Source organism: Oncorhynchus mykiss, chromosome 11 (genome assembly GCF_057628025.1).
Source record: "Oncorhynchus mykiss isolate SJ-2025 chromosome 11, ASM5762802v1, whole genome shotgun sequence".
NCBI classification, from domain to species: Eukaryota; Metazoa; Chordata; class Actinopteri; order Salmoniformes; family Salmonidae; genus Oncorhynchus; species Oncorhynchus mykiss.
The window spans coordinates 36,993,896-37,006,939 of NC_143032.1; the positions used below are offsets into that span (position 1 = coordinate 36,993,896).

Here is a 13,044-nt window from a genome sequence, read left to right on the forward strand (position 1 = left end):
AGCTGTGAATGGTCCTGGTGCCCCCCCCAAAAAAAGTATAAAGGGAAGCCAGTTTGGATTTGGCTTCAGACCAATCACAAAAGCCAAATGTCATTGACAGAAAAAAACAATTGTAACAATTCATCTCGTTGTGTCGTTGTCCTCCGGTGGCTAGCTAGCTAGCTAAAATCGTCCCTTTCCAAAATTAGACATGGGGAGGTGATCGGGATTTAGACTTGTGGTTTTACTTAATTCTCCATACTGGCCAATGATTATAACGGTGATTCTGATCCAACCATTAATTCATACATCGTGCCCCTGGCCTGAGAAGGTGGAAGTTTAACATGTAGCTAGATGTGGTATTCTAATGTTAACTAGCTGGCCTGGCGCATCGTTGCCTATGAAAGGAAGTTAAGCTAGCGAGCAAACATTTTAGCCAGGTAGCCTAGGACAACAAAACTAAAGGTGTGTATTGTATGATAGAGTCATAGACCGTTTTGGTAAGATGAAAGAGGAGGGTGGCATTGGTGTTTCCCTACAAGTAGGGTGAGTCAACATATTTTTCTACTTGCATTTCTACACACACACACACAGAAATCAGCCACATCATATTTAGCTTACGTTGATTGGACTAAATAGTTTTTGGTATCTTTTAGTAGTCACTGTATTAGACTTAGCATAAGTAATTAGATGACGTTGAAATGTTGAAGTTGAAATGGTGCTGGAATAGTGGAGGCAGCTCCTGTTTTCTTTGTGACTTGCAGTAACTCGCCATGGTTGTAAATAAATAGTTGTTCAGTAGACCGAAAATGTCAGACACAAGACCTTTCTTGACCATGCTGTAGGTCATGTAACTGTTTGTTATGTGTAATATGCTTTGTGGACTTCACCGGACAGATGATGCTCTTTGGTTCTGTAATGAAACAAATGTGTGGTTGAATTAATTATGCCACTATGTCTTATTGTCTCGGCCTTAAGGCCTATACATCTCGGTGTCAAGGCATATGAACTAACAGGTTCTCGAGCAAACAATGCAATTATCACAACACATTGGTTGTAATATGGCTTTCTTTTCTGGCTTGGCTTCCCCAGGTCATTTTACCCATGCACCGCAACTGAAGACATGACTCGTTTGTGAATTTTGTCTGTGGTATAATCAATTAAGTTAGTTAACTGTAATATCTTCCGTTAGGTTCCTAGTGAATACAACCCTGCAGCATTCACACACACACACACACACACACACACACACACACACACGCTTGTTATGTGAATGGAGACTACTGAGGCGGCCTCAGAGCCTCAATTCTTCTCCACAGTGCCCAATTTGTTTTCATATATTTTGTTGAATTGTCACATCCATGCATATAGATCTGCCTCAGTTTCCGTCCTTAGTTGAAATAAGCTGCGTTTTGTCTTATTTAGGGCTTATTTAACCGGCTCTAGTTTCAATATGATCATCTTCATTCCCCTGTATAAAAGCGTGAGTCAGTTTTCCTCAGCTCTAAGCCCCATCCATCTCACTCGCAACAAGGAATTGGAAGATGTTGTCATGGTAACAACCCGTAATTAAGTTTCCATTTGAGGATTTATCCAACATGTAAAACGACACCAGCTTGCTAAAAATATTTTTCAGAATATTCTAAAATCTCAGGATATAAAATTTGTTGGGGGAAAAAAATAAGAAATAATGGCAATAGGAAAAATTATAATTCATGATCTACAGCAAACCTTTAAGTTGACCACAAAAAATATAAAATACTTTGGATGTTTAATAAGTGAAAACAACTAAACAAATGTATGAAGATAACTATATCCTGTTACTCAACAATATGAAAATGGATCCAACTAAATGGAACAATCTTGTTACAGGTAGAATAAATCTCTTCAGAATGGCATTGCTCCCAAAGTATTGATATATACAGTGCCAGTCAAAAGTTTGGACACACCTACTCATTCAAGGGTTTTTCTTTATTTTTACTGTTTTCTACATTGTCGAATAATAGTGAAGACATCAAAACTATGAAATAACAGATATGGAATCATGTAGTAACCAAAAAAAGTGTTAAACAAATCAAAATTAGTTATATTTGAGATTCTTTAAAGTAGCTCCCATTTGCCTTGATGACAGCTTTGCGCACGCTTGGCATTCTCTCAACCAGCTCCATGAGGTGGTCACCTGGAATGAATTTCAATTAACAAGTGTGCCTTGTTAAAAGTTAATTTGTGGAATTTCACATTTTGGTCTGGTACTGTATTTTCGGTAATACCCATCACCCCACCAAATACATCCTTTAAAAAAGTATACTCGGTCATAACAGACTTTACAAAGAAAAATACAACTCAGAATATAAAGGAAGGTTTTACATCTTCCTAAGTCTGATGGGAGTTTAAACCTTCCAGACTAGGAATGGTATCAACTCGTCACCCAAGGATTCTTAATTGTTCCATAAAGGTAAATGTTACAGCAGGTACATATTGAAGATGTGCATGCTCATCCCCAGAATCTTTATCTTTATTTCGTTATTTCCAAAGGATAAAGCTAAGAACAATAACAATGTCATAGTCATGAACATTATAACAATATGGAATCAAATTAAATCTATGCTACAAGAACCAATATCACTCCCTAAACACAACCCTATGGAACAATCCTTGGAAAGCTTTTCAGAATTCACTGATAAATTGGTCCATATGGAAAAATACAGGCATAGAATTAAAAAGCCATTTTGACCCGACTAATGTAGTAGTATTTGAACTCTTTTAGACATCAGAGCAATCTTGAGGGAATCCTATTTGAGTCAGAAACAGATGTTCATATGATAGGAAAGATAGAAAAATATATATAAAACTATTGGAACAAAGACTTAAAATAACTGAGCTAATAACTGTGCTAATAACTTATCACAAGATAGAGGGAATGTTGGAACATAACTAACGCAAGAGGACGAAAATGGGGAGAGACTAGCTGAACTTTTCCAATAAATCTTGTTTCGATGCAAAACTAATGAATACACTCAGTTCTCGCTTCGAGGCAAGCAACACTGAACCATGCACCATCTGTTCCGGACGTCTGTGTGATCTCGCTCTCCCTAGCCGATGTGAGTAAAACCTGCAAATAGGTTAACATTCACACGGCCGCGGGGCCAGACGGATTACCAGGACACATACTCAGAGCATGTGCTGACCTGTGAAGTGTCTTCACTGACATTTTCAAACTCTCCCTGACCCCATTTTTAATACCAACATGTTTCAAGCAGACCAACATAATCCCTGTGCCCAAGAATGCCAAGGTAACCTGTCTAAATTACTCTCGCCGCGTAACACGCACATCTGTAGCCATGAAATGCTTAGAAAGGTTGGTCATGGCTCACATCAACACCATCATCCCAGACACCCTGGACCCACTCCAATTCTCATAATGCTCCAACAGATCCACAGATGACACAATCTCTATTGCACTCTAAACTGCCCTCTCCCACCTGGACAAGAGGAACACCTACTTCAGAATGCTGTTCATTGACTAAAGCTCATCGAAAGAAAGGCATGTTCTTTTATGCGTTGTATGTCTGTCAGATAGCGCCAACATTTACAAGAGACAGAACGTGTCTGGCAAAAAAACCTCTGCACTCAACAACTAGGCTCTATTTTTTATATATATATTTTTTAGGCTCTATTCAAATATCCTTTTCTTGAGGTAATCACTGATAATTAAAGTGAGTGGATGCAACACTTCCTCCCCATTGGTTAAAGGCGGGCAATCTTACTATGTCAGATAAGCTAATAAGGGGGCATGTTTTTTAAAATACAAAATGGCCATACTGCAGCGTTTTTTTTTCTTCCCAGAGGTCAATGATGTGTAGTTGCAAGTGACATCATCTCAAGCAACTTTGCTGTTCCATGAAGCAACTCAAATGTGATTAAAATTGCATGCAAAATTCACAGCAACTTCCAGGCAACTAACTGCCACTAAAGTTACTGTGAAATGCACAGTAACCTCTTAACAGTGCAGCTCTTAATTGTCACATTCTCTTAAAATATTACAGAACTGACTGTATTAAAATAGGTGCTCAACCTTTGACAACATAACCATCAACCACTTAAACTGTTACAACACTTCCACTGATGGTTGGCACAAATAATCAGAATTCAGTAACTTGTTGTTTACCGTATTTTCACTGCAACCAGTAGCCTGTAGTGTACCGTAAAATTACAGGCACATAAAACCCCCTAAGGTTGATGTTCGTGCCCCGTGGACATCTAGCATAGTAATAATTTAAAAATCCCATACAAATATGTCAATTTAGAGCCTCCCGGGTGGCGCAGTGGTCTAGGGCACTGCATCGCAGCGCTAGCTGTGCCACCAGAGACTCTGGGTTCGCGCCCAGGCTCTGTCGCAGCTGGCCGCGACCGGGAGGTCCGTGGGGCAACGCACAATTGGCCTAGCGTCGTCCGGGTTAGGGAGGATTTGGCCGGTAGGGATATTCTTGTCTCATCGTGCACCAGCGACTCCTGTGGCGGGCCCGGACGCAGTGCGCGCTAACCAAGGTGGCCAAAGGTGTTTCCTCCGACACACTGGGTTGGAGGCACGCTGTGTTAAGAAGCAGTGCGGCTTGGTTGGGTTGTGTTTCGGAGGACGCATGGCTTTCGACCTTCGTCTCTCCCGAATCTGTACGGGAGTTGTAGCGATGAGACAAGATAGTGATTACTAACAATTGGATACCAAGAAATTGGGTAGAAAAGGGGGTAAAAAAATATATATATATACAAAAAAAATATATATATATATATATATATGTCAGTTTAAGCTAGAGATATTTTTTTGCATTGGATGCATCTCAATCCACCGCATCTCAATCCACCGCATCTGCGGTATGTCAGATGACAAAAAATTAGGGGTCAAATATATATATATTTTTTATAATAATAATAATCCTTTAGATTTTGGGGGGGGGACTATATGTTTTTCCATGTAGTGAATATGTTATTCAATGCATTTGTATGGGCTAACAGGCCAAATAAACATTTTAATAAAAAAAAAAGTATATACTTTTGAAACTTCAAGGGTTCTTAAAATTCTAAATCAAGTAGCAAAATTATCCTTGGTATGACTTTGCCAAAAATAAGCAGTTAAATACATGGGGGGGGGGGGATTATATGTTTCCTGATCTTTCGTATATTTCTCAGATATAGCACAGACATTTCAGAACAAACTTCCTTTATATTTTTTTGGGGGGGGACTTTCTGTTATTCAATGCGTTTGTATTAGAGGTCGACCGATTAATCGGAATGGACGATTAATTTGGGCCGATTTCAAGTTTTCATAACAATCGGTAATCTGCATTTTTGGACACCGATTACATTGCACTCCACGAGGAGACTCCGTGGCAGGCTACCTACCTGTTATGCGAGTGGGTCCAGGGTGTCTGGGATAATGGTGTTGATGTGAGCCATAACCAGCATTTCAAAGCACTTCATGGCTACAGACGTGAGTGCTACGGGTCAGTAGTCATTTAGGCAGGTTACCTTAGTGTTCTTGGGCACAGGGTCTATGGTGATCTGCTTGAAACATGTTGGTATTACAGACTCAGACAGAGAGAGGTTGAAAATGTCAGTGAAGATACCTGCCTGTTGGTCAGCTCATGCTCTGAGTACACGTCCTGGTAATCCATCTGGCCCTGCGGCCTTGTGAATGTTGACTCTGTTTAAAGGTCTTATTCACATCGGCTGCGGAAAGCGTGATCACACAGTCGTCCTGAACAGCTGTTGTGCTCATGCATGTTTTAGTATTACTTTCCTCGAAGCGAGCATAGAAGCAATTTAGCTCATCTGGTAGGCTCGTGTCACTGGGCAGCTCTCGGCTGTGCTTCCCTTTGTAGTCTGTAAAAGTTTGCAAGCCCTACCACATCTGACGAGTGTCGGAGCCGGTGTAATACGATTCGATCTTAGTGTTGAATTGATGCTTTGCCTGTTTTATGGTTCGTCAGAGGGCATAGCGAGATTTCTTATAAACTTCCGGGTTAGAGTTCTGCTCCTTGAAAGCAGCAGCTCTATCCTTTAGCTCAGTGTGGATGTTGTCTGTAATCCATGGCTTCTGATTGGGGTATATACGTACAGTCACTCTGGGGACGACGTCATCGAGGCACTTATTGATGAAGCCAATGACTGATGTGGTGTACTCAATGCCATCAGAAGAATCACGGAACATATTCCAGTCTGTGCTAGCGAAACAGTCCTGTAGCTTAGCATCTGCTTCATCTGACCAATTTTTCTATTGACAGAGTCACTGATGCTTCCTGCTTTAATTTTAGTTTGTAAACAGGAATTAAGAGGATAGAATTATGGTCAGAGTTGCCAAATGGAGGGCAAGAGCTTTGTACGTATCTCTGTGTGTGGAGTAAAGGTGGTCTAGAGTTTTTTCCCTTCTGGTTGCACATTTAACATGCTGGTTGAAATTAGGTAAAACTGATTTAAGTTTCCCTGCATTAAAGTCCCCGGCCAATAGGAGCGCCACCTCTGGATGAGCTTTTCTTGTTTGCTTATGTCCATATACAGCTTATTGAGTACCAATGCCAGCATCAGTTTGTGGTGGTAAATATTATCATGAGATACTCTCCCTCAGGCGAGCAAAACCTTGAGACTTCCTTAAGTATCATGCACCGGCTGTTGCTTACAAATATACACCGACCGCCACCCCTTACCAGAGTCTGCTGTTCTATCCTGCCGATACAGTGTATAACCTGCAACCTGAATGATATTCATGTCGTCGTTCAGCCACGACTCGGTGAAACATAAGATATTACAGTTTTTAATGTCTTGTTGGTAGGATATACATGTACGTCCACTTTATTGTCCAGCGATTGTACGTTAGCCAATAGTACCGATGGCAAAGGCAGATTAGCCACTCGTCGCCGGATCCTCACAAGGCACCTCGATCTTCCATCCGCGAAATCTCCCTCTCTTTCTCTTACGAATAACGGGGATGAGGGCATGTTCAGGTGTCTGGAGTAAATCCCTCTCATCTGACTCCTTAAAGAAAAATTATTCGTCCAATTCAAGGTGAGTAATCGCTGTTCTGATGTCCAGAAGCTCTTTTCGGTCATTAGAGACGGTAGCAGTAACAATATGTACAAAATAAGAAAAACAAAGAAAACAGCACGGTTTGTTAAGAACCAATAAAACGGCAGCCTTCCCCTCCGGCGCCATTCCAGTATAGCTTAGTAGTGGTTGAGGGAGTGGATGGAAAATGGGTTTACAGCCTGCGAATCCAAGCTGAAGTCAAAGACAAAGTAGTGTACAGCTGTTAAATTTTTTTGAAATAAAAACAGTAGCCTACAGTAATAAAGATATGTGCACGTACATCTAAATGTAAAAATAACTGCAACTCAGGTATGATATAGTTATAGAGGTCTAAAATATTTGTATTGGATTGCTATGATTCCTGGGATTACTGTATATTGTGGTGTTATTATAAAGTAATACAATTATTTGTCAGATAAACAAATAATGAATTAAATTACCTACAGTGCTTTCAGAAAGTATTCACACCCCTTTACTTTCTCAACATTTTGTTGTGTTACAGCCTGAATTTAAAATAGTTCAAATTGAGATTTTGTGTCACTGATCTACACACAACACCACATAATGTCAAAATTGTTTTTAATTAAAGCTGGAATGTCTTGAGTCAATAAGTATTCAACCCCTTTGTTATGTCAAGCCTAAATCAGTTCAGGAGTAAATGTGTGCTTAACAAATCACATAATAAGTTGCATTGACAGATTATGTGTTCAATAATAGTGGTTAACATTTTTTTTATGACTATCCCATCTCTGTACCACACATATATCTGCAAGGTCCCTCAATCGAGTATTGAATTTCAAGCACAGATTCAACCACAAAGACCATGGAGGGATTCAACCACAAAGACCATGGAGGGACAACTTTCAGTGTCTCGCAAAGAAGGGCACCGGTTGGTATATGTGTAAAACAAAAAGCAGACACTGAATATCCCTTTGAGCATGGTGAACTTAAGTAATACTGCAAAAAAAACAAGACAATTAAATTGTATTTTTGTCCTGAATACGAAGTGTTATGTTTGGGGCAAATCCAACACCACACATCACCAAGTATCAGTCTTCATATTTTCAAGCATGGTGCTGGCTGCAACATGTTATTGGTATGCTTGTCATCGGCAAGGACTATGGAGTTTTTGGGGGGATAAAAAGAAATGGAATCCAGCCATAAGCACAGGCAAAATCGTAGAGGAAAACCTGGTTCAGTATGCTTTCCAACAGAGAATTTGGGAGGTGAATTCACCTTTCAGGAGGACAATAACCTAAAATACAAGGGTGAATATTCACTGGAGTTGCTTACCAGGACAACATTAAATGTTCCTGAGTGGCCTAGTTACAGCTTTGACTCAAATCGGCTTGGAAATCTATGCCAAAACTTGAAAATTGCTGTTCAGCAATGATCAACAATCAACTTGACAGATCTTGAAGAATATTTTAAGAATAATGGGCAAATATTGTACAATCCAGGTGTGCAAATCTCTTAGAGGCTTACACCAAAAGACTCACAGCTGTAATGAGCACCAAAGGTGCTTCTCGAAACTATTGACTCAGGGGTGTGAATACTTATGTAAATGTCATATTTCTGTATTTCATTTTCAATACATTTGGCAACATTTCTAAAAACATGTTTTCACTTTGTTATTATGGGGTATTGTGTGTAGACGGGTAAGAAGAAAAAAAATTATTAATTCAAATTTGAATTCAGGCTGTAAAAACAAAATGGGGAATAAATCAAGGACTAATGAATAGTTTTTGAATGTTATGTATACTGGGAATACAGTGCATGTAGATTAGCCTATACTGTGTATCTTCTCAAAAGAAATCACTATGAAATTATGCTCCAGAATTGATTGAGACTAAACTGAAATGCATTGCAGTCACATATATATGAGTCATCATGCCATACAGGATGAGTAGATTGATATTAATGTGAGAGAATTTACTGGGTCAACTCCACTGAGCTCCCACTGCAGAGAGGCTTTCATGGTGATTTCACATAAAGGAGACAAACCCGGCCAGGCTGAGCAGACAGAGCAACACACAACATTGTTACTTAACTGTGGGCCTGGCTGCATATTGGTCTTATGGGATTAATCTAAAAATGATCTTTCTCTGGGTTAATGACCCATTCAATTACAGCTATGTGATAACTCATTCACAGGGTTCCCACATAGAGGAACAACTCCCGCTTTGTAACTTTAGATTCAACTGCCTGAAAATGAAAGTAAGATTAGGGCTATGTGTCTCTCAGTAGTAACAGAAGTACTAACACATGGCTGACACAACAAAGCACAACGAGAATTCCTTTATTTACAGCATCTGTTCCTACAATGGACAGGCAGTGGTGTGTTTGCCCCATACAAGCGCCATGCTGGCAAAGCCTGTTTACCTCTCGTATGCCATGGAGGTGACGTCTTAAAATGGACCACAGTGTCCCTCTCTTTAGGCTACGCTATCACAGTGCCATTCCTAAGTGAAAGGAATAATGTGTTTGTTGAGTTGTGCTAGTAACTTATAATAACACTCCATTGTGGGTCTCTGTAGACTACATCTCAGATCTGTATAATATTTGGGGGAAAGTATGCTATTATAAGTAATATCACCATAGCCTACATACAGAGCACTGAGATTAAGCATGTGGTATTTGTACAGCAGATGTTGCACTCAACATCATGTCAATATACCACAGCCTAGTCACATTACCAGCATGACATTATTATACTAACTTACTGAACATTTTCACTTCCACTTTCAGTGTATGAGACTGCAAAGGCATGGAAGGGGTTAAGAAAGGATGGAAATTATTTAAAATTCTTGCTCTTCATATTCAATATCAATGCTTATCACATCATATCCAGGTATTGGCACTTAGATCATAAACCCAGCCATAAGGTAATATTTTAGCACTGTAGCTAGTCTACAATGCACTAATGACGAATGGTCTGTCATCAAGATGAAGCAGCATCTGCACACAAACGTGATATGCTACATACAGGGGAAAATAACGGAAACACGAGTAAATGTGGGATACAAAGTATATTGAAAGCAGGTGCTTCCACATATAAGTTTCGTTCATGGAGCAAAACAGCCTACGCTTAAGGTCAGGGGGTTGAATTAATTTAGAGGAAGGAAGTTATCGATGCACTTAAACTGATCACCACAAACAGACACACACTAAAATGTGTAGCCATATTACATGAAACAAAATGCTTATATTTTTTGCAATGTTCTGGCAATGCCTTTCACACACAACGGCGATAAAGAGAATAACACAGAGCCCAATGAATGTTACTCCTGCTGTTGGCTACTCTGTCTGCTCCTATCACAGCAGCACAATTACTTGGCCGACATACATAATAACAAAACAGTATTGTGTTTGAGACTACCTAAACAAATAACATTAAAAAAAAAAGGTTTTACCTTGATGCTCGAAGTACGAGAAAAGGGAGTCGCCGTACACCTGGTTGCACGATAGCAGCTCAAAGAATAACGAGTTGCTTCAGCTGTCTGCTATTTCCCGGTTGGTCGAACGTCATGGAAAAATCTAAACGGGATCCTTGGGACGTCCCAACTCTGACGTCACCACATTGAAATTGAAATTTTAAAACGATTAAGGCAAGGATGATTTAGTATGACGATATGTAGAAACTGCTTCCCCAATATAAATTCCCGATCACGCTTGTAGATGATGTCATGGCGACACTGAGTAACTTCAGAGCTCGCCAACACAGAGTTTCTATAACCAGATGCGCAACATCACGAGCCTTCCGGTGACGGTTTTGAAGCACACCAAGCCGACCAAACTGAGGTTAGGGGTTAGAGAAGTCAATGAGAGAAGTGAAACATTCTTCCTTAGTTGTTACATTTCAAAAAATCTAGAGATAAAACCTAGATTTGGGCTAATGTCATAAGTAGTTGAATATGTTGTTACTCCAACTGCATGAAAGTGACAAACTGACACGTTTTCATTTTCGTCAAAAACAACTTTATATCGAAGGCCTGCACTTGTGCAGCTCGGGGCGAGATGTTTGCGCATGCGCTTAGCTGGCCAATGACGCCATGACATCGCCTAGAGACTGATTGTGGATTTCAGTGGACACCTCATAGTACCCATAAAACCTAGCGGTCAAACTCGAAAATGGTTCAAATCGTTTTTGCGCTATACATTTTTAACATAGTGAGGCTTAACTTGGCGTGATGTGGAGGCTTAACTTGGCGTGATGTTTTGATAATATATTCGCCTCTATTTACAAAAAAATATAAAAAATAGTTAGCAGAGCAGTAAATCAAAAAAGTGATTTGTATTACTTGTTTGTATAGTATGTTGACTTTGGTGTCTATTTCAAACCTTATGGCGTTTTTCAAGGATGAGCATAAGAGCATTAAAAGGGGAGAAGACCACTATAACTCTGGCCATGTGGAGAAGTGCAGGGGCAATTTACCTGTTTAGTCTGGGCCAGCATGAGGGATAAAGTTTTTCCTGTGTCGTGGGTATAGCTATTAAGTTAAGTTTAGGCATCTTAGCAATACAATGTGTTCTATAGAGCTGTCAACATTCTACAAGGAAATAGACACTTAATCAATTATAACATCCTTAACCAGATTACCCCAGATTTCAGATTTACAGTTGAAGTCGGAAGTTTACATACACTTAGGTTGGAGTCATTAAAACTCGTTTTTCAACCACTCCACAAATTTCTTGTTAACAAACTATGGTTTTGGCAAGTCAGTTATGACATCTACTTCGTGCATGACACAAGTCATTTTTCCAACAATTGTTTACAGACAGATTATTTCACTTATAATTCACTGTATCACAATTCCAGTGGGTCAGACGTTTACATACACTAAGTTGACTGTGCCTTTAAACAGCTTGGAAAATTCCAGAAAATTATGTTGTGGCTTTAGAAGCTTCTGATAGGCTAATTGACATAATTTGAGTCAATTAGAGGTGTACCTGTGGATGTATTTCAAGGCCTACCTTCAAACTTAGTGCCTCTTTGCTTTACATCATGGAAAATCAAAATAAATCAGCCAAAACCTCAGAAAAAAAAAGTCTGGTTCATCCTTGGGAGCAATTTCCAAATGCCTGAAGGTACCATGTTCATCTGTACAAACAATAGTATGCAAGTATAAACACCATGGGACCACGCAGCCGTCATACCACTCAGGAAGGAGACGCGTTCTGTCTCCTAGAGATGAATGTACTTTGATGTGAAAAGTGCAAATCAATCCCAGAACAATAGCAGAAGACCTTGTGAAGATGCTGGAAGAAACGGGTACAAAATTGTCTATAGCCACAGTAAAACGAGTCCTATATCGACATAACCTGAAAGGCCGCTCAGCAAGGAAGAAGCCACTGCTCCAAAACCGCCATAAAGAAAGCCAGACAACGGTTTGCAACTGCACATGGGGACAAAGATCGTACTTTTTGGAGAAATGTCCTCTGGTCTGATTAAACAAAAATAAAACTGTTTGGCCATAATGACCATCGTTATGTTTGAAGGAAAAAGGGGGAGTCTTGCAAGCCGAAGAACACCACCCCAACTGTGAAGCACAGGGGTGGCAGCATCATGTTGTGGGGTTGCTTTGCTGCAGGAGGGACTGGTGCACTTCACAAAATAGATGGCATCATGAGGGAGGAACATTATGTGGATATATTGAAGCAACATCTCAAGACATCAGTCAGGAAGTTAAAGCTTGGTCACAAATGGGTCTTCCAAATGAACAATGACCCCAAGGATACTCCAAAGTTGTGGAACATGGCTTATGGACAACAGAGTCAAGGTATTGGAGTGGCCATCACAAAGCCCTGGCCTCAATCCTATAGAACATTTGTGGGCAGATCTGAAAAAGCGCGTGCGAGCAAGGAGGCCTACAAACCTGACTCAGTTACACTAGCTCTGTCATGAGGAATGGGCCAGAATTCACCCAACCTATTGTGGGAAGCTTGTGGAAGGCTACCTGAAATGTTTGACCCAAGTTAAACAAT

General features: G+C 40.0%; 1 protein-coding gene across 2 annotated transcripts in view; it reads right to left on the reverse strand.

Moving 5' to 3' along the window:
- The window catches only part of LOC110535642 (CYFIP-related Rac1 interactor B), a 57,569-nt gene extending 46,481 nt beyond the window's left edge, over window positions 1-11,088 (reverse strand). Inside the window, exon 1 of one of the 2 annotated variants that reach the window (XM_021620755.3) lies at window positions 10,473-11,088. The gene's annotated coding sequence lies outside the window, so the exon portion shown is untranslated. The remainder of the gene's footprint in view (window positions 1-10,472) is intronic. The other variant, XM_036935372.2, reaches the window with a different exon arrangement.
- Window positions 11,089-13,044: the final 1,956 nt, after the last annotated feature.